Source organism: Triticum dicoccoides, chromosome 1B (assembly GCF_002162155.2).
Source record: "Triticum dicoccoides isolate Atlit2015 ecotype Zavitan chromosome 1B, WEW_v2.0, whole genome shotgun sequence".
Taxonomy (NCBI): Eukaryota; Viridiplantae; Streptophyta; class Magnoliopsida; order Poales; family Poaceae; genus Triticum; species Triticum dicoccoides.
This window is the reverse complement of record NC_041381.1, coordinates 667,291,626-667,312,192: the sequence shown is the minus strand read 5'-3', so window position 1 is coordinate 667,312,192 and position 20,567 is coordinate 667,291,626. Positions and strand designations below refer to the sequence as shown.

Genomic DNA, 20,567 nt, shown 5'->3' with positions numbered 1-20,567 from the left:
GATCTGAACTACGATTCAGATCAAGTCTTACCGAAATTGGATTTCCTTTTCGTGCCATATGTCGCTTAGACTTTACTTTTTCCCCTTTCCGCCCTTTCCTCTATTTTTTCGATAGGGTCTTCGTTTTATTCGAATTCTAAACCATTGTCGTCCACAGTTTCCTTGTCGACGCGAAGGGGCCAGCAGCCCCCAAACCAAAGTCTGAGATCAGAACTCATACCGCGGTTGTGGCTTGAAGGCCGCATGCAAGTTCTGAAATATTTAGAGAGTATGTGTTAGTACGAGATCGCGCTATCAACTTATTTCATCTTTCTCGATGATTAGGACAAAATTGTATCCCTTAGGAACCGTACATGCACCTTTGTTTGGATTATGATCAGGATCGTGATCATAATCCGCCTACGCTTTGACTCGTTAGAGAAATCATTTCTTAGGTATGCTACATTCTTTGAAGAAAGAGTAGGTTCTGCTATTTAAGACTTAGAGGAAGTGATTTCCGGGAACTAGCAGACCAAGCCAATCAACAAGGAAAGCCTGTCAAGCAAGGAAGCCACCAAGCAAACCTTTAATAAGCATCTCTAGCGCAGTCACTTCTCTATAGAAAGAAAAAACCTGCAGTCAAGACTAGTCACATTAGTGAAACAAGTGATTCGCTGACATTCAATTCAAATAGAAAGAGTAGTCACAGCTGCGACAAGTTGCTCTAAGAGGAAGGAGTTGACTTACTTTCAATTCCTAATACAGCAAGAGCGGATTTTTTTCATGTAGCATTTCTACCCCTATAGGATTTCCCATCTTAACCGAGAATGGGTGCCCACCTTGTACGTACCGAGAATGGGTGCAGCCCACCCCATCTAAAGTAGCCTGAAATTCGTTCCTCTACAATCCAGAGCAGTCCGAACATGTACCGCGATCTGGATGGACAAAGAATGCCGTACACTTGAGTGACCCCCTTTTCTGTGACCACCACCAAATTCAAAAGAAGAGGTGAGATCACCCTGCAAAAATCTTTTGTAGCTCTTAAAATATGGGCCAACCTCTCCATTAATATTGATACTCACTGCACCTCCTTCTACCACTTGTTTAATCCAACCTCTCCACTTCTCACTAAAGAAAACCCTTTTTAAGCAAAACCTCTTGTAGAAAATCCCAATTCACCCTGTCATATGCTTTTTCAAAGTCTAGCTTTAGTATGACCCCCTCTTGTTTAGTCCTCCTAAGCTCATGAAACACCTCATGGATAGTGACCACCCCATCTAAAATATTTCCGTTTTTCATAAATGTCGTCTGACTCTTACTCACCACCTTATCTGCAACTCTCTCAAGCCTATTTGTCAGTACTTTAGTCACAATTTTATAACAAACATAATATAAACATATTGGCCGATATTGCTTGATAGTTGCAGCATCTTTCGTTTTAGGAATCAGAGTAACCACCCCATAATTAAGTCTTCTAAGTTGCAACTCCTCAGCATGCGGGCTATCAAGCATTCTTTTGACCATCTCTTTAACCATCTCCCAAAAATGTTTCTAAAAGATTACTGGTAAGCCATCTGGGCCAGGAGCTGTATTGGTTTTCATCTCTTTAACTACTAACTCTAAAACCTCCATAGTGAAAGGCTTAGTCAACTCTTCATTGTCTAGTTCTGATAGCATGTGCTCTGTTGACCAAGGGGCTTCCACCAAGAGATATGTCCCCCCTGTCCTCTGAACCAAATAGTCTCTTATAGTAACTAGAAATGTGTTCTTGCAACTCTTTCTCATCTTGTATAACATTTGCTTCATGTTCCAAAGAAGCAATATTACATTTTATGTGTCTTCCATTGGCAGCACTATGGAAGAATGAAGTATTTGCATCTCCCTCAAGTAACCACTGACAAACTGACTGACAATGTGGACTGCATGAGCAATGTCAGGCCGGGTCACAGTGAGGTACACAAGGCTGCCTACAAGATGACGATAGCGAGTGGTATCCCTCAAGAGGAGTACCATCACTAGGGCGCAATTGTAGATGGAGCTCCATGGGTGTAGCGGCAGTGTGTGTATCAGTAAGACCTGAGCGTGAGATCAAATCCTGAGTATAGCGATGCTGAGAGAGATAGTAACCATCATTAGTTTTATCAACCTCAATTCCCAGAAAATAACGGAGAGAAAATCAATCTGACATCTTGAATTGCTCACTCAACTTTTTATTAACAAAAGCAATGTACTTCTGATCATCTCCAGTGATCAACATATCATCAACATAGAGAAGAAGCAAGGTACGACCGCGGTCAGATGTATGAGTGAAAAGTGCAGGGTCATGCTCACTAGAAGAGAAACCAGCAGCTTGAACCACAGAGCTGAACCGCTCAAACCAAGCACGAGGTGGTTGCTTTTTTCCCATAGAGGGCCTTTCGAAGGCGACAAACATGACCATCAGGAACTTCAATACCCAGAGGTGGCTGCATATAGAAAAAACTCATGTAGATCACCATGAAGGAAATCATTTTTGACATCCATTTGAGAGATTTGCCAAGATCGAGCTGCAGCCACAGCAATCAGAGTACGAACAGAAATTGAAACAACGCAACCGTACTATCTATTTACGATAATTTGATTGCTGACAACACGACAACGTCACGCTTCTCTTTCTTATTCTTATTTATATCACTGTCACTTTACCGGGCCGGAAAAGTGACACCGTCACGTCTCAGGGTCGTATGCCTGGAACAAGAAGGGTCGTCGTACAATTTCGGCGATTACAAAAAAGAAGGAGGCGAGCTCCCTATCCCTCTTTGTCTTTCCACTTCCCTCGTTCAGGAACAAACACTTCGCCAAATTCTTTTGAGTCCCGGCCCGGTTTTTCCCCACTAACCAATTACGTTACGACCACTGAACAAACTTGGTTGACGAACATGGTTTATGCGCCGCTAATCTAGCGGCTTGTCGAGCATTTGACAAACTCACACCATCCATTTCAAATGGGATTTGTCCCGTGGACACACGAGCAATCCAACCCGTCGGATTTCCTTTTCCTCTTCCCATTCGAACTTCTGCGGGTTTCCCCGTAATAGGAAGATCTGCGAGAACTCTTACCCATATCTTACAATTTCTTCGGAATTGTCCGCTCATAGCACGATGGAATTTTCCGATTGTAGCCCGACGCGCTGCTTCAATGGCTCGATATGAAAGACGACCAGCTCTACAACTTTTGGTGCCATATCTTCCAAAACCAAGTTGTGTACCATCCGGTTCGCGACCCCTACTACATCTGCATTTAAAATATTTACTATATTTCGTACGTTTCGGATATAGCACGTCCCTTCTTATTTTGACTATATGAGATCCGCACTTTGACACCTGAAATTCCGTTACGAGTAGATACTTCCGCAGGAGCATAATCGATTTTCTGGTTAAATACATTACAAGATGTTTTTCCATACTTTCCGCATTCAGTTCTAGCTATTTCCGCACCCCCTAATCGACCAGAACAACAAATACATATCCCCTCCACCCCTTTTGGCATTATTAATGGAATATCCTTCACTATTTTACTAAAAATGGAACGAAATGAGATTGGATTGTTCCTCAGTTGAAAAGAGATGTCTTGAGCAATCAGAGAAGCACTTTGATAAACAGATTTGATCTTTACCGACTCAATTAAGGTATTAGTGTTTGTTCTATTAGACAAAAAAGATCGCATTTTTTGCACTTCGTTCAAATAAGAGTTGTACCCGTACGGAATTATCCTCTTTCTCAGTATGATCTCTATCATCATCTCTATTCCCTTTATCAATTTTCCTATCCTACCTAGGTCTATGAATTTCTCTATCAATTCCATTACCTTATCCTTACCCATGAGGTTCCTACATTTGATCCTAAATTGAGCTAGGAGTTGTTTCCGGGCATACTCAAAAAAAGGGTTATTATACACCCCAACCCCATCCCTTGGAAAAAAGAAGGTAGCACCGAAGAAAGGAAAGAGCGATATGGTGGTTTTTGTTGTTCCCGCGAAGCGAAGATCATTCGCTTGGCGAATGAAGTGGATCAACCTCTTTTTGGCTCGGGCCAAACACTTTTTCTCGCTGGTAGAGCTTTCTAAAAAAAAAGCAATGCGAGAGCGTATTCTCTTATCTAAGCTTCCTCCCTTCGCTCCCCCCATCGTAGATGGTTCAGCCACACCCGGTGCCACGAAATGATTGAGAACTAGGACGGGGTCGAAATGCATTTTATTCTTAGTATTAAAAAGTATTGCATGACCGAATAATTCAAGGAGGGGCGCACAGCGGGGAGGGTCCCTTTTAGTAGATGACTCGTCGGGCCGTCAGAGCGGGACTTCTTTGGTAAAAATAACTTGATTCTATTCCTTTTTAGTAAGGAGGCGGCATTTCCCATAAGGAAAGGTATGTCATTTACAACCCCGGCGTATTGAGGCCGCTTGAAGGCCCCGCTCACCCGAAGTGATTTATCAAAATTCTTCTTTCTCGATGGTGATCGGTCATGGTATCCATAACGTTGCATCTTTTTCGGCCAAATCCGGATTTCGTTTTGCTTCTCCCGGTCAATCGACTCGACTCTTTTCTCTGCCCCCGGCCTCTCACTTTGTTTCGTTCTTCCTCTGTACCCTCGCTTGAATGAAGACACCCGATCGGCCCGACTTTCCCAAATGTCGGCCACCAGCCCTTTTCCTGTAGTACGGGTCTTGATTTCTTGTCTTGTTTTCGTTTTAGTCGTGGTGATCGCCCGGGAAGAAAGAAATGAATGAATGTCCTTTTGGGAAAATGTAGAATAATACACCTACCGAGACGAAAGCCAAGGGCGAGTTTCGTAGGTGGACGTATCGAACTAAAATAAGATCTAAGATTGACATCTTGATACAATGATTTACCATAATAATAAATAGAGTCAATGGTGACAGAGCCGTGGGAAGAGCCGCTTCTTTTTTGCGGCGGGGGCTTCCATTCACCAGCGCAGACTACATACACGTGCTCTCTGAACCGTGCTAGATAGTCACCCATCACACGGCTCTCAAACCCAACCTGTGGTGGATCCCGGGGGACAAAGCAAAGTCAAAGCGCTTGATCCTTTGCCCCATACTTTGAGATCTTCCTCCCCGCCGATCAAGCAGCAACGCAGCTCGTGATAGGCTTAGCTTAAGCCGCTAACGTTCGGTTCGGATAAGTAAAGTCCCTTCGGTCGGTTCGCTCAGGTGGTCTTCCCTTATTTTCCCTAACGTTCAGAGTTGTTCTGGTTTGAGAAAGGAGCACCGCCAAGTCCACTAGGGGCGCCCTGAATGAATAAGAAATGGACAGCTGAGGTCAGGCTTGCATGAAAAAAGAAGATAATAAGTTAGATGTACACACCTGAGGTTGGTAAGAACTGAGGGACAATGCCCCCCCTCACTGGGCCCATCAGCGAAAGCAACTGCTACTTAATCGTAGGTTTGCTTTCGTGCAAGGCCCCCGCTGCTGGAACAGGCGGTTGTCATTTTCAAGTAAACGCCCCGCCCCCTTTCTTTGCCCGTCGGCCGCCTAGCTCGTTATTCTTTGAGATCTGGATAGAGTCTCGCTTCGGGGCGGGGGAAGCATGGATTCGATAGATCTATCGAATCCATGCTGCAAGCAGCAAGCGTAGGCTAAAAAGGCAATAGTCTAACGTTGGGGTAGGGCGCGCCAAAACAACCGGGGGCCCCGGAGGGGTCAGTACAAAAGTACTATATTCTTTCCACTTACTTTCATTGGCTAGCTGCCTTTTGTAGCGCGCGTACTCTGATCCTCTTCTACGAATCTACAACTCTCTTTACTGAGCGAGACTTCATCTATATCCCTAAAAGTGGATTTGGATTCCCATTTATTCTTTGAATGACAGCTTCAACTAGGCTCCACCTTAGAGAGGGTTTTCGGTTTGAATCAAGATAGGGTCAGGGGCGCGTTGGAACGGTAGCTGCTTAGTCTCATCCGAGAGTCCAATCTCTTTTGTGCTTGCTTTTGTGTCTTTGAATAAAAAAGAAAGAAGGGGGTCGATTTAGGCTCCTTCCCTTCCACTGCATAGCTGCGCTATCAGGTACTACGAGCCCTCTGCCCCACGCATCTAACCAGCTCGCGTGGTTCACCGGTTCCACCGAAAACTCTCATTTGTTGAAGCGGAGCATAGTGTGGCGTCGAGCGAGAAAGGTCTCTTTTTTGGTTTATTCACTGATCTGAAATGAAACTTAGCACTTGTTTTTTTATTGATTCCTGGGGCTAGGCGTTCGCAGAATCAGTCTATCCGAACCGCAGACGCACTTTTCAGATCAGTAACGGCCTCTCCAGCAGAGCTGGGCGCCGGGGCCCTGGATGCGCTAGCGATCGGCATATTAGGGGAGTACTTGCCCGGGTTTCTCGGCCTGGTATCCTTATCCTCGCGTTCATGATATCTACATTCAACTGTGCCCCGGAGACACGGTCGAAGCACGCCCGCCCCGTGTGCGTCTTTCACGACATGCTCTGGTCCCGGGTTTCTTCCTGTGGTCTTCTAGCGTTAGAAGAAGTCGTGTCCGTCCCGGACATCTGCAACGTCCTCTCACGCCTTTTTTGGGGGGACAAACAAAGATCAGGAAAAGACGGACCGAACCCATTCGGTGACTTTCGCGCTCGCCCTCACTGAACCGACTTGGATCTGAACTACGATTCAGATCAAGTCTTACCGAAATTGGATTTCCTTTTCGTGCCATATGTCGCTTAGACTTTACTTTTTCCCCTTTCCGCCCTTTCCTCTATTTGTTCGATAGGGTCTTCGTTTTATTCGAATTCTAAACCCATTGTCGTCCACAGTTTCCTTGTCGACGCGAAGGGGCCAGCAGCCCCCAAACCAAAGTCTGAGATCAGAACTCATACCGCGGTTGTGGCTTGAAGGCCGCATGCAAGTTCTGAAATATTTAGAGAGTATGTGTTAGTACGAGATCGCGCTATCAACTTATTTCATCTTTCTCGATGATTAGGACAAAATTGTATCCCTTAGGAACCGTACATGCACCTTTGTTTGGATGCCGATCTAATATTGTTACAATACGAAATACTTGAAGGCCACACGCAATTGACTCACCTACATTTTATGCTCCCACCCTTTTGTAGAAAAAGCCTCTGCCTCTGGGGAAGTGCTCACATCAACTCCAATTTGGATGGAGCTTCTCGATGGGTTAGAGCGTTTGCGAACCAAAAAGGGGAAAAACCCATACTCCAAAGTAGTGAAGTGAGCCAGTACAATAAGACAATAGGTCTCATGGGCCAAGCCTGCTATCAGGCAGTGAGTGGGAATCAATCCTGAAAGAGAGAAGGTCTAGTGCTCTCAGAAAATATTTGATTCGCCGAAAAATTGGCTTTATCAGACCAATCCATGTTCAGAAGCCTTCCATCAAAAGTCAGTGGTCTAGGCCGCTTTCCTTGACTTTGAGTTGGATCTCATTCTTCTTCCCGGCACAAAAAGAGGGTAGACTTCATCCGAGACACATGGGTTCTTTTGCTTCCTTCAAAGAACTCGTCTTTGAGCCTCTAAAAAGAAGGGCATAGTATCCCAGCCACCTAGACCACCTAAAAGGAAGGAATTGGTCTTTAGCTTTGAGTGATCCAATCATTGGTGAATGGGTTCAGTAAGGTAGAAGGAAAGGGCCCCTCCCGACCTGGGAAATTCACAGCAGGAAAGACTGGCGCCGATCAGCGAAAGCGAACCCTTCAGTACATCGCGTTCAGCCCTCCCTCAAAATCCCATTTGTTTTATTGAGGAATCACTCTTGATCCTCTAAAGGCTCTTCTCCATCTATAACTCAAAGTCCATCTGTCTCTCGTGGAAGCGCTTTAGAGTGCCTAGAAGATCCAGCAAACGGGGGTGCCAATGCTGTCCCAAGAACAGATCACGGTAGGTAGCTGCTTTAAAGAGGTTGGGAGACAGACTGGTGAACAATCTTCTTCTTGTTTTCTCTGACCTAGAGCACTCTTTTTTTCAATCGTACGAAGAAACTCCGTGAAAAACCCAGCTATCACTCCTATGAGACGGCTAACTCCCAACTCCCGATACATTCTTTAGAGTCGACCAAAGGACTCGTTGGTTTGGACATAGTTTCTTTGTTCCTGTGTTTCTGTTTTGCTCTCCCCCTTTTTTCACTTAGTTTAGTTGGAATGGAAAGAGAACTTCCTTCAGTTTTTCTTTTTTTTGTTGCCTGGTTCGGTCTCTCCGAGTGGAATAAGTGGGTCCTTCTTCTTTTTCCTGATTGATGAAGGTCGAAACTGAAGATCGAATCAAGCGGAGTCTGGATTCCTATGTTCGTACCAACTCAAATGATTGATGAATTGGATCTTGAGTATGCTCACTTCGCTACTCAGCAAGGGTGAAAGAATGACAAAGAGACTGACATCACAGAGGATGGGAAGGACCCAATCGCCTGCCTCTTTCTTGGTCCACCCCCCTGGTGGGTACTTTATAGCTCACAACACGAGATAGGCAGATATGTGACATAGAAAAATTGCTTTCATTGACAACAAGACTCTCTTCCTGATTGGGATTGGTCTGTGCAGGATCTCCTTCCCTATGAGACTCTTGCTTCCCTTTGAAAGAGGCAGACCCCTACTTCAATTGTCATCTGACGCCTCTACCCCAGCTGTGGACTCAGACCTCTCACAACCAAAAAAAAGAAAATCAAAATCAAACGAATCCGAATATAACCAATCTATCGCCTTTGATGACTCGTTGACAGCCTCCTCAACCCAAGCTTCCATCTCCTGCTCCAGACATCGGCGCTTGCCCGCGCCAGTCCATGAAAGGTGGATGAAGGTGAGTTTGACTAGGAACTCGAGGATGCTGGGAACGATCTCTTTTCGGGGAATCACTCCCGTCGAGAGGCCCTCTTCCTCCCTTTTTCTGAATCTGGTAGAGAGGCAAAAGAGAAGTCCAGAGAGACCTCGACTCTTTCAGGGAAAGGAGGGAGATCGAATGCGAGATGGAGTCCCTGCCGAATGGAATGGACATCCTTGGGGACAGCTGTGTAAGACTTAATTTACCAAAAAATGGGACGGAAAAACTACTAAAAAGATCACAAGAAACCCAGCTCAAAGTGAATGGAGAGAGAACCCCTGCGCCTTGGAAGGATCTGAAGCTGTTCGGACACTCATAGACAAGTGAACTCCAATCCAGGATCCCTCGAAAAGTGAAGTGAACTAGCCAGGTAGAACAGTCAGGTTAGGAAAAGAGTCTTTCATGTCAAGGTGAACATAGACAGACAAGGTTAGTTTGTTTTCCTTAATTCTCAGAGAAAAGACTCGTTGCTGGAACCGAGAGCACTGGCGATTGCTTTCTTTCTGACCTTCAGCCAAGAAATTCCATACCTTCCACCGACTTCTTTTGTGTGTGGCCAGAACGTGATGCTCTCCAATGTCGAGTACTTTTCTTAACAATGTATGAAGCCCGTAAAACAGAAATCGATCCAAATCCACGACCTTGACGATCGAGGAAAAAGGGTATGTATTATTATGGTGTGAGCCTTCTTTCTTTTTGGCCTTAGATTATCATAAGCGAGGAATGGTGCGTGCTAGCCTTTAGACTATACTTTATTGTAGGGAAAGGGAAAAAATGGAGAATATCTTTAAGAACCCTAGAAAGAATTTCACTTGGAGCAACAGGGGTCAGGTCACACTATATCAATATCATAATTCTCTTTTTTTTAATTGATACTGATTAGCCGTAAATCAATTTGATTTTGTTATGCCATTAAGGAAACACTATTTGGGATACAATACCCATTTTAGAACCGTTCACTACTAACAAATAGAATTTATAAAAATAACAAATAATAACAAATAATATAGTTAATGGTTCCAATTTTTCCTAAATTTGCTGTGACTGGAAATCCTTTCTCTTTTCAATAGAAAGAGAAGGTATTTAAGCAATGTGTGTTTTGAGATACAATCAATCGAAGAGAATAAAACTGGGTCCAATAAAAAACAGGAATGAATTTATTAAAAGGGATTGGAAAGGGATAAGTACAAAGGGATTCAACGATCTAAAAAAATCAAAAAGGGTTTAATAATCCCCTCCTACGAATAAAAATTAGTAAAATAATGTGGATGAATAAGCTTTTGCTCTATTTTGGATCGGATTTGGCGGCATGGCCAAGCGGTAAGGCAGGGGACTGCAAATCCTTTATCCCCAGTTCAAATCTGGGTGTCGCCTGACCAAAAAAATACTTAGGATTTCTTATTGTACTGATTGAACTCGACAAATTCTTGCCCTGCATAAGCAAAGAAAAGAACTAGGCCTGTTGATACTGGATTTTACCATAGTTCTAGTTCTAAAAAAGACTGTCAATTTCTTCTTAAAAATAGGGCTCTGGCAGGGTTCTGGGTAGTGGCCCAAACCGATACCAATAGGGATGAGGGATATATACTTATGAATTTCATAATTGATTCTATTCCGCAATTCATAACTACGAAAGTAAGAGGTCGGAAATCTTTTTATCCAAAGGTCCCTAAAGGACATTCCTTTTTTGCTCCTAGGATTGAAGAAGAGATTATACGAAAGACTATCAAGACTTCCTAATTATCTAACACTACCTACACTAAAGTAAGGTCTACTGACTCTGTCTGGAATTAGATTGGATAGGCTGATGGGAAATTTAGGAGTTGTGGAAAGAAGAGACTTTCTTTCCATACTTACGAGAGACTCCGAGTACTCAAACATTCAATCAGGATGGTCGGTTAGCTCTTATCTTTTAGAATAACTTAGTAAAAAAAAGTAAAAGTAATAAAGAAAATGAATCTCCTAACTCGGTAGCCCATGAGGTTCCAATGGTTAGTTTTGGATTTTTTCAGGCAAGAAAGCAAAGAAGAAGGGAGGATTCTCTATTACCAACTTCCCCCATTGTCCTGTCCTCATTGGTCATTCATCTTTCCCGATCTAGTGCCATCGTTCTTCAAGGTGCCGGAGGGTTTGAAGCATACCTACTACCCCTCCCCTGAGCTTAGTTCAGAGTTGCCTCAGCGCGCTCGAGTAATAACTGGGAAAATCAAGGCTGGACAGGACTTCGAGCCAACTTCAGGAAGAAATGCAAGTGAAAGAGAATGCTCTCGAGGGCGCAGGAGTCTTTTCTTTCTTATTTGAAATCCAAATCGAAATGCCTCAACTTGATAAATTAACTTATTTCTCACAATTCTTCTGGTTATGTCTTCTCCTCTTTGTTGGAAGATGAGTACAGATCGGGTAATCCGCCCACAAGAGCCCAATCACAAGAGGCTCATACAGAAAGCAATCATTCACTGAAGCCTACTGAACTCTTAAGAGTAGGTGTTTATCGGCTCCTCCTCCAAGGCCGCAGAAGCTAAAGAAAACTAAGGCTTCAACATCAGGTGCACCTCCAAAAGCTTCATGTGCAAAGCCACTGGCCACTGCACCTCCTGAAGACTGTGTGTAGTCTGAAGATCTATCACGCATCTCCAAGAAGACAGAGAAGAAAAATAAAATCATCAAGAGTATTGATCAGACATTGACTCCTGCTGCCATTCTGCGTGAAGAGCACATTGATCTGTCCAGCGATGACGATCTCCTAGATGATACTCTTGAGCAACTGATCAAGAGCAAGGAAGAAGCAGAGATCTTCAATAATTTTCCTCTCTTTGACGTGGCAATCATCCATAACTTCATTGATGAGTGGTTTGACACACCAAATCTCAGCTTTGATGATTTGCAACTTCCCATTGGCCTCAGCGTCTCCTTCAATGGCGCTATTGCTTCTGAGCTAGCTATTGCTCAGTGCATCGTCGAACTGAAGCACAAGATCGACTATGAAAAGGCTCAGTTCAAGAAGCATGTGGCCAAGCTCAGCGTGCAAGATGTCAAAAACTTAAAGATCATGCTGCACAAGCTAAAAGAAGCTTTTCACAAGAAGCGTGAAGAAGCTAGAGGCTCTCGTGAGCGCATGAAGAGTCTGGCCGACAAGTGTGTGCTAGCCTACAATGAGGCTGAGAAGCGCAAGGCTCTTGGTCGTCCTGGCATTGACCCCAGAATGGCTGCAAAGAAGAAGAAGCTATCAACTGTCCAACCTGCACCTTCGAGGAAGGATGAACCTCGCATAGTCTTCCCAAGCAGCATGACTGGCTCGAAGCCAAAGGCCATGTCAACCGCTTTAGAACAAAAGAATACGAGGGCTGCAGAGGCTGAAGCCAGAAAAAGGAAAACCCAAGAAGCCTCTAATGTTGCTCCCTCCAAGAAGAAGCGCAAGATCAAGAAGAATCGGACTGCACCCACAGAGCCCCTTGTTGTTGAACCTATCTCAGTGGTTCGCCCTGCATCTGCAAACCAAGAACTACAAATGATTGTTCATGAGCCTGCTTCCACAGAGGCTCATGAAGCTCAAGAGATTCCAGCAGTTGATCCCATCACTGCTGAAGACATTGGTCACCATGACAATGTTGAAGATGATGAAGTTCTTCCTCAGATTGAACACAACATGGTATCATCGCCTATTCTCACGAACAGCGAAATCATCAGCATTGGTCGTCCTCTGACGCCAATTACTCAGGATGCATCATGGGCTGATCGCCCGCAACAACAAGACTCCCCCAGTACTCCCCAACAACAACAAGTCACACCATCTATGCAAGTTGAAGAGGATGAGGCCCAGCCAACTCCATCACCAAAGGCGTCGCCTATCCTACAAAGGCTTCGCAAAGGACCAATGCCTCAAGTCCCTCTTCCGAGCGTTCCAGAAGGAGAAGTGCACCACCATCTGTTGCACGTCAGGTGTTTTCAGAAGCCACTCCAACTGTGAATGTCTCCGTGTCTGAAGCCCAAGCTGCTGAAGACAATCCGGCTGCATCAGCCGATGACGAACATCAAGAAGAACGTGTCCGTACTCCCCCATCACTGAAGAAGCTGTTCCTGAAGTGAACGTGCCTGTGCCAGACCCTCCAGCTCAACAAGTGGAGGTTGAAAACGTTGAGGCTGCCACCAATAACACAAATGAAGCCTGTCGGTGTCAAAACCGGCGGATCTCGGGTAGGGGGTCCCGAACTGTGCGTCTAGGCGGATGGTAACAGGAGACAAGGGACACGATGTTTTACCCAGGTTCGGGCCCTCTTGATGGAGGTAAAACCCTACGTCCTGCTTGATTGATATTGATATTGTGGATGTTTACAAGAGTGGATCTACCACGAGATCGAGGAGGCTAAACCCTAGAAGCTAGCCTATGGTATGATTGTAATGGTTGTTGTCCTACGGACTAGAGCCATCCGGTTTATATAGACACCGGAGAGGGCTAGGGTTACATAGAGTCGGTTACAATGGTAGGAGATCTACATGTCCGTATCGCCAAGCTTGCCTTCCATGCCAAGGAAAGTCCCATCCGGACACGGGACGAAGTCTTCAATCTTGTATCTTCATAGTCTTGGAGTCCGGTCGATGATGATAGTCCGGCCGATGATAGTTTGGCTGATGATGGTAGTCCGGCTATCCGGACACCCCCTAATCCAGGACTCCCTCAGTAGCCCCTGAACCAGGCTTCAATGACGATAAGTCCGGCGCGTATATTGCTTGGCATTGCAAGGTGGGTTCCTCCTCCGAATAATAGAAGATTTTGAACACCAGGATAGTGTCCGGCTCTGCAAAATAAATTCCACATTCCACCGTAGAGAGAATAATATATACACAAGTTCAATCTGCTGACGTTTTTTACGGCATGACGTCACGCCACTACCAAGCCATTACTTGAATCGTTTTTTACTCTACCACCTCGGCGCATTTAGCGAAGCGGTTTCCTTGGCACGTCTTGTCGAAGCAAAGATCGTGTTCCCCCTTAATCTGGGATTCTCATCAATACAGACGTGGGTAACCCAACCGCGCCATTGATGGTGACGCTTGGGGGATAAGCGAGTTTTACTAGGCCGGTGGGGGACGCGTAGACTTCGCCCGCCCATATAAGGGATAAGGATTCACCTTTTCACCTATGCCTTCTTCCTCCTTTGCTTATCCATCTCCGCGCACTCGAGCTCCAGCGCCCAAGCCCGCACATCCCGTATCAACCTTCCCCAGTTATGTCCGGAGCGGGAGGCAAGTGGATGACCTCCTCCGTTATGGAGGAGCACATCGAAAGACTGTGCAGCGCCGGCTACCCGTCCGGCGACATCGCGCACCGGCTGCCCGACGAGGGGCAGCTCATCCCCACCCCCAGGCCCCATGAGAGGGTCGTTTTTCTTCCCCACTTCCTCCGCGGACTGGGTTTTCCACTTCACCCCTTTGTCCGGGGGCTCATGTTCTACTACGGCCTGGATTTCCATGATCTGGCGCCGAACTTCATCCTCAACATCTCGGTGTTTATCGTCGTGTGCGAGGCCTTCCTCTGCATCCAGCCCCACTTCGGCTTGTGGCTCAAGACCTTCAATGTCAAGCCGAAGGTAGTGAAGGGCACTCAAGCGGAGTGCGGAGGCGCCATGTTGGGCAAGATGCCCAATGTCCTTTGGTTCGAAGGGGCCTTCGTGGAATCCGTCAAGGGGTGGCAATCGGGGTGGTTCTATATCACCGAGTCGCGCGACCCTAAGTGGGCGGTGGCCCCCGAGTTCAGATCAGGTATCCCCACGCAGCTCACCTCCTGGAAAGAGAAGGGCTTGCTATGGGGTAGTTCGGAGGAGGTGACGGGACTCCAAGCCTGTATCCAGAAGCTGGTGAAGAAGCTCAGGCTGGTTAACGTGGTCCAAGTCATGCTCGTCCGCCGGATTCTCCCATGCCAAGAGCGGGCATTCAATCGGTGGGAGTTCAATCCGAAACAGCACCAGGCACTGAGCGGGCTCTTTGACACGACATACGAAGGCGCCTGGAGGGTGCTGTTTAAGGGCGCCGAAGCCCCCGCATCCGCGACTGAAGATCGCGGATTTCGCTTGCAGCGCCAAGCCGACGAGGTAAGTGATTCTACCCCTTTACGGGACACTTGCTTTTCATGGTTTGATTCTATGCGGGTTTTAATTTCCCCTTTTCCTTTGACAGGACTGGATGAGGAAGGTGGAGCAGATTATCTGCCCGGCTCCTATGCCAAAAAACCCAGTAGACGGCCGTCTACCGAGGCTGCTGGTTCCGGCACCGCATGTGGTGTCGGAGAAGAAGGCCAAGAAGGAGGCCACGGGTGCTCGAAAGAGTTCCCGCTTTCAGGTGTCCGACAACTCCGGGGCGGACTCCTCCCCCGAAAACGAGGAGGATAAGGAGGACTCTCTCCCAGAGGAGGGAGAGAGAGGAAGAGGAAGGCTTCCCCAACAGGGGAGGCCGAAGGGTCCAAGAGGGGAAGGACTATTCCCCCGGACAGTTCCGCCAACATCAACGTTGGCGAGGAAGAATAGCCTTCAAGGGCCAGGCCTCCAGCGAGATCGTAAGTATCCGGATTCCTGAGTGATTTATAACTTCTTTTTTTGTGTCACATAGTGTCATTCTGATGCCGCATGCTGCCTGTAGTCCGGCCAAGGATGATCTCCCCGCTTCATCGAGCGGGTCGTTGGCTCCGTCGGATGTAGATTCCATCCCGACCGCCTCCACCCCTCGCGACACCGAGGACGCCGAGGTGGGATCCCAAGAAGGGTCCCCTCAGGGGGAGGCTCCGGAGGCGCCACAAGGCAGCCTCCCGGACTTTGCGCCGGACTGCACATCAGAACCCGGAGTGGTTCCGGAGTCCGGCCGGCGGCCCCTTCGCACGAAGGGCAAGACCGTGACGCCGACGGCTTCCGTCCAACCGGAGGCGCCGGGCAATTTGTTGGAGGTGCTCCAGAGCGCTTCCATCGAGGAAGAACACCGCACTATTATGAGTGCGGTGATTCAGAAGGTACAGCTCGCCAAGAGCGGGCTGACCGAAGCCTGCAGCAGCCTTCTATCAGGCTTTGAGGTAAGAAGATAAAAAATATGCAATGTAATACCGCATAGACAGTAGCCCCTGATGCTTGGTTCGGTGTTCGAAAAGAAAAGCCGGACTGAGGATCTAAAAAAAAGAAGATATACGCAGGGTTGCTAAAAAATTATGTCAATATGGGTTGCAGGCTGCGCTGCTGACCTCTGCCGCCCTGACTGCGGAGGTCGGTGCTTTGAAGCAGGAGCTCGAGCGGTCCGAGCAAGAGCTCGGCCGCGCCAAGAAGCAGCTCCAGGACAAAGAAGGTGAGTAACACCACTTTGAACTTGTACCTTACAGAAAAGGATTTAGGTTGCAACAAAAAATAACAAGGATAACATGGGTACTGCAGGGGCCACGAACGAGGTGGCGACCCTGAAGGAGGCCGTGTCCGCGGCCGAATGCAATGCGGCCGTGGAACGGGCAGAGCGAGAAAAGCAGGAGGCGCAGGTGGCGGTGGTTCAGCAAGAGCTCCAGGCTCTCATGGAAAAGCATGAGAGTTTGGAGCGTGACTCAAAGACTCGAGAGTCCGAGCTTGCCTCGGCTCTCGAAAGTGCCAAGACTGCCAAGGCCGATGCCCATAAGTCCCTTCAGGAGATTGAGTTGGTGAGGAAGATAGCGGCGGGTAAGGCATTTTTCATGCAAAGCAAGCATGTGATTGTAAATTACGTGTTACTTACCTGAATTCGGAGCTCTCCAGGGGCGTTTGCAGATCTGCCTCGCAGCGTGTCTGATGCCGCCGCATTCTACCGAGCCGAGGAGGGGAGCTCAACGGAGAAGGTCTTCTGGTCTCAGTATGCTGAGGCCGGCCATCCGGTGCCCCCTAGCGACCAGCTGAAGCAGCTGGTCGAGATCCACAAGGCGGCCGAGCTGGCCATGAAGGGCCTCACAGTCCGGCTGTGGCCTGGAGAGGCCATGCCTGCGAGCTACTTTGGCCTCGTGCGACAGTTGTTGGATGCATGCCCCTGGGTGGAGGTTATCAAGCGCTCCGCCTGTATTGAAGGTGCTCGTCGGGCCCTTGCCCGCGCAAAGGTGCATTGGGGCAAGCTGGATGCGGAGAAGCTAATCACTGACGCGCCACCAGTGGGCAAGGAATATCGTACGCCCGAGATGTACTATAAGACTGTTCTGAAGGGTGCCCGCAAGATTGCGAATGAGTGCCCCAGGGATGTAATTATTGAGTAAATTCGCAATGTGTTATCCTGTGCGCTGAAAACTTTGTTCATATGCGCTAAGCAACGCTTATTAATTTAAAATATTACCTTCTGTGAGACCGTTTATTAAATCTGAGAGATGGCAAGTCGTGGGCTTCAGCCCCCATGCCACGAGTGCTGGGGTGTTCGGGATAAACTTGAGCACTCTTGTTCCCATTTTTGGGTCCATCTAGGGAGGCGCTCAACACAACGAACAAGGCAGCCGGACTTATAGTGCTTGAACACTCTCACTTAGCCATAGAATTCTATAATTTTAAATTTCGGCAAAGCCCCTAGTATTCCGAAGGCCGAATTAGGGGCGCTATCCACGCCTTCGTCGGACATTATCCAGAACTTCGCTCGAAGCGGCGTAGGTCTTTAAGGACCCGAAAGGACCTCTCGAACAGCGACCAGTCTCTCGCCTTATCATGACAGTTAGTTTTAGCTTTCTCCACTGAGGCGTTAACCCGGCTCAACCGGGGCGCAAGCGCAGTGGTTCTCCCAGTGCTACCTTAGCCGATAGAACGGAACGTAAGGTGCCAAACATGGGAGCCGGGCAAACCCAACTATTGACCCAAGACATGATTCGGAGCTAATTCATATAATGCTATAAGTTCGGGGTGCCGCACTTGTGAAAGTGTTCGGACTTTATCACACCATAATGCGGGGAACATAAGCCCCTGGTGTATTTGGCCGTACCAAAATGTACGGATGCAACATGTCGTAAATGAACATATATATATATAAGGTAATGCAATTATGGGCAAAAAGTGCTGCATTTTATTCGAGATGATCTGCTATGAGTGCGGAATGATACAAATAGTGCGGAAAACAAGGGATTGGAAGAATTAAAGGCGTCTCCCTCCAGGGGTAGGCCGCGGAATGGTGTATTTAACAAATTTAATGCTCGTAATGGAGACCACCTGAGTGTTCGTCGCAGCCTTTGTCCCTCCCTAGCTGTTGCATCATGAGTTCGGCAGGTTCGCCACTGGACAGAGTCCTGTGTAAAAAAAGGAATAAAAGATAAAAAGAGCCACACACTTGGGAGCCCCTGGTGTGGTCGAACCGCACTCTGGGTCTGGTGTGGTTGTGCCTCTCCCCCTATGCCCATGGTATCTCCAGGGCGTAATTATGTACGCGGAGAGTTTGTCTTACAATTGTGCGAGGGCTGGGGTTGAGGCCGCATTGCTACGCGTGCTCGGAACATGCCAGGTGGTCTTGGTTGATGTTGCTCCGGGCGCGTTTGGCCGTGTCTGGTCGTTTAACGGCCGGACTCGAAAATTGCCTTAAAAGGCTGCTCTGTACTTCTGCCGCGAGAGCCGCTATATGTTCCTCCGTTCGGAGGGAGCGTTCCGTGTTTCCATTGACCGTGATGACTCCACGAGGGCCTGGCATCTTGAGCTTAAGGTATGCATAATGCGGCACCGCGTTGAATTTTGAACGCGGTTCGTCCGAGCAGAGCGTGATAGCCACTGCGGAATGGGACTATGTCGAAGATTAACTCCTCGCTTCAGAAATTATCCGGGGATCCGAAGACCACTTCCAGTGTAACTGAGCCTGTAGAACTGGCCTCGACACCTGGTATGACGCCTTTGAAGGTTGTCTTTGTAGGTTTAATCCTTGAAGGGTCTATGCCCATCTTGCACACTGTATCCTGATAAAGCAGGTTCAGGCTACTGCCGCCGTCCATCAGGACTCTCGTGAGGTGAAATCCATCGACGATTGGGTCTAAAACCAATGCGGCGAATCCGCCATGGCGGATACTGGTCGGATGGTCTCTTCGATCGAAAGTGATCGGGCAAGAGGACCATGGGTTGAATTTAGGGGCGACTGGCTCCATCGCGTATACGTCCCTTAGTGCACACTTCCGCTCCCTCTTGGAAATATGCGTTGCGTATATCATGTTTACCGTCCGAACTTGAGGGGGGAATCCCTTTTGTCCTCTGTTGTTCGGCGGCCGGGTCTCTTCCTCGTCATCACTGTGTAGCCCCTTGTCACTGTTTTCGGCGATTAATTTGCTTGCCTGCTTGAATACCCAACAATCTCTGTTGGTGTGGTTAGCTGGCTTTTCGGGGGTTCCATGTATTTGACAGGAGCGGTCGAGTATTCGGTCCAAATTGGACGGGCCCGGAGTGGTTCTTTTGAATAGCTTCTTCCGTTGACCGGGCTTGGAGCCTCAGAATCCGGCGTTGACTGCCGTATCCTCATTGCTGTCATCGTTAATATAGCGTTTGTTTTTGTTTCGACGCAACCTGCCATTGCGGTCCTTGGTATCCGGACTGCCAGCGTTTTTGCTGAGGTTGTTGCTGTGAGCTAGCCAGCTATCCTCTCCCGCACAGAAGCGGGTCATGAGTGATGTGAGGGCTGCCATGGATTTCGGCTTTTCCTGTCCTAGGTGCCGGGCCAGCCACTCGTCGCGGATGTTATGTTTGAAGGCGGCGAGGGCCTCTGCATCCGGACAGTCGACGATTTGATTTTTCTTTGTTAAGAACCGTGTCCAGAATTGCCTGGCCGATTCGTCTGGCTGCTGGATTATGTGGCTTAGGTCATCTGCGTCCGGTGGTCGCACATACGTGCCCTGGAAGTTGTCGAGGAATGCGGCTTCCAGGTCTTCCCAGCATCCAATTGACTCTGCGGGCAGGCTGTTGAGCCAATGCCGAGCTGGTCCTTTAAGCTTGAGCGGGAGATATTTGATGGCGTGAAGATCGTCGCCGCGGGCCATATGTATATGGAGGAGATAATCCTCAATCCAAACCGCGGGGTCTGTTGTGCCATCGTAGGATTCGATATTAACGGGTTTAAACCCTTCAGGGATTTGATGATCCATTACTTCGTCAGTGCAGCATAGTGGGTGTGCGGTGCCTCTGTATTGAGCAATATCGCGACGTAGCTCGAGAGAGCGTTGTCTGCTGTGTTCGGCCCGGCCGGAGTAGTTGTATCCGGTGCGACGGTATTCGTCGTGGGTCTTGGGGCGCCCGGGTGATCCATAGATAGATCTAGATTGTCTTGCCTTGTCCTCCAATATATCCCGCAAGTCCGGCGCGTTCCCCCGTGGCTTCATGCTTTTTGAGCGATGCCGGGGTACGGTTTTGGTGGAGGGCTTGCATGCCTCTCTGTCGCGGCCACGAGGTGGTCGGTCTGCCATATTGTGCGCTGGTGATGCAGGTTTGTACGCTTCCTCCTCTAGTCGGGGGAGCAACTTGCGTTTTGGGTAACTTTTGGAGGGGCGTTCGAGTTCATACTCTTCGGCCGTGAGGACCTTGGTCCATCTGTCGGCCAGTAGGTCTTGATCAGCTTGAAGCTGTTGCTGCTTTTTCTTTAGGCTGTTTGCCATGGCCATTAGCCTGCGTCTGAAACGCTCTTGTTTGACGGGATCCTCAGGCACTACGAATTCGTCGTCGTCGAGGCTTGCCTCGTCTCCGGAGGAAGGTAAGTAATTATCATCCTCGACCTCTTCGTCTGCCGCCCTCTCGTGAGGGCTTGCTTCCGCCTCCTCCTGCGCTGGATCA

The 20,567-nt window shown here is 48.0% G+C and overlaps 1 non-coding gene and 1 pseudogene across 1 annotated transcript; one reads left to right on the top strand and one right to left on the bottom strand.

The window, feature by feature from the left end:
• Nucleotides 1-2,625: 2,625 nt before the first annotated feature.
• On the bottom strand, nt 2,626-7,173 carry LOC119349519 (annotated as a pseudogene).
• A 2,938-nt stretch (nt 7,174-10,111) lies between these two features.
• TRNAC-GCA lies at nt 10,112-10,182 on the top strand. The gene has a single exon. It is a non-coding gene; the product is annotated as a tRNA-Cys (tRNA).
• Nucleotides 10,183-20,567: the final 10,385 nt, after the last annotated feature.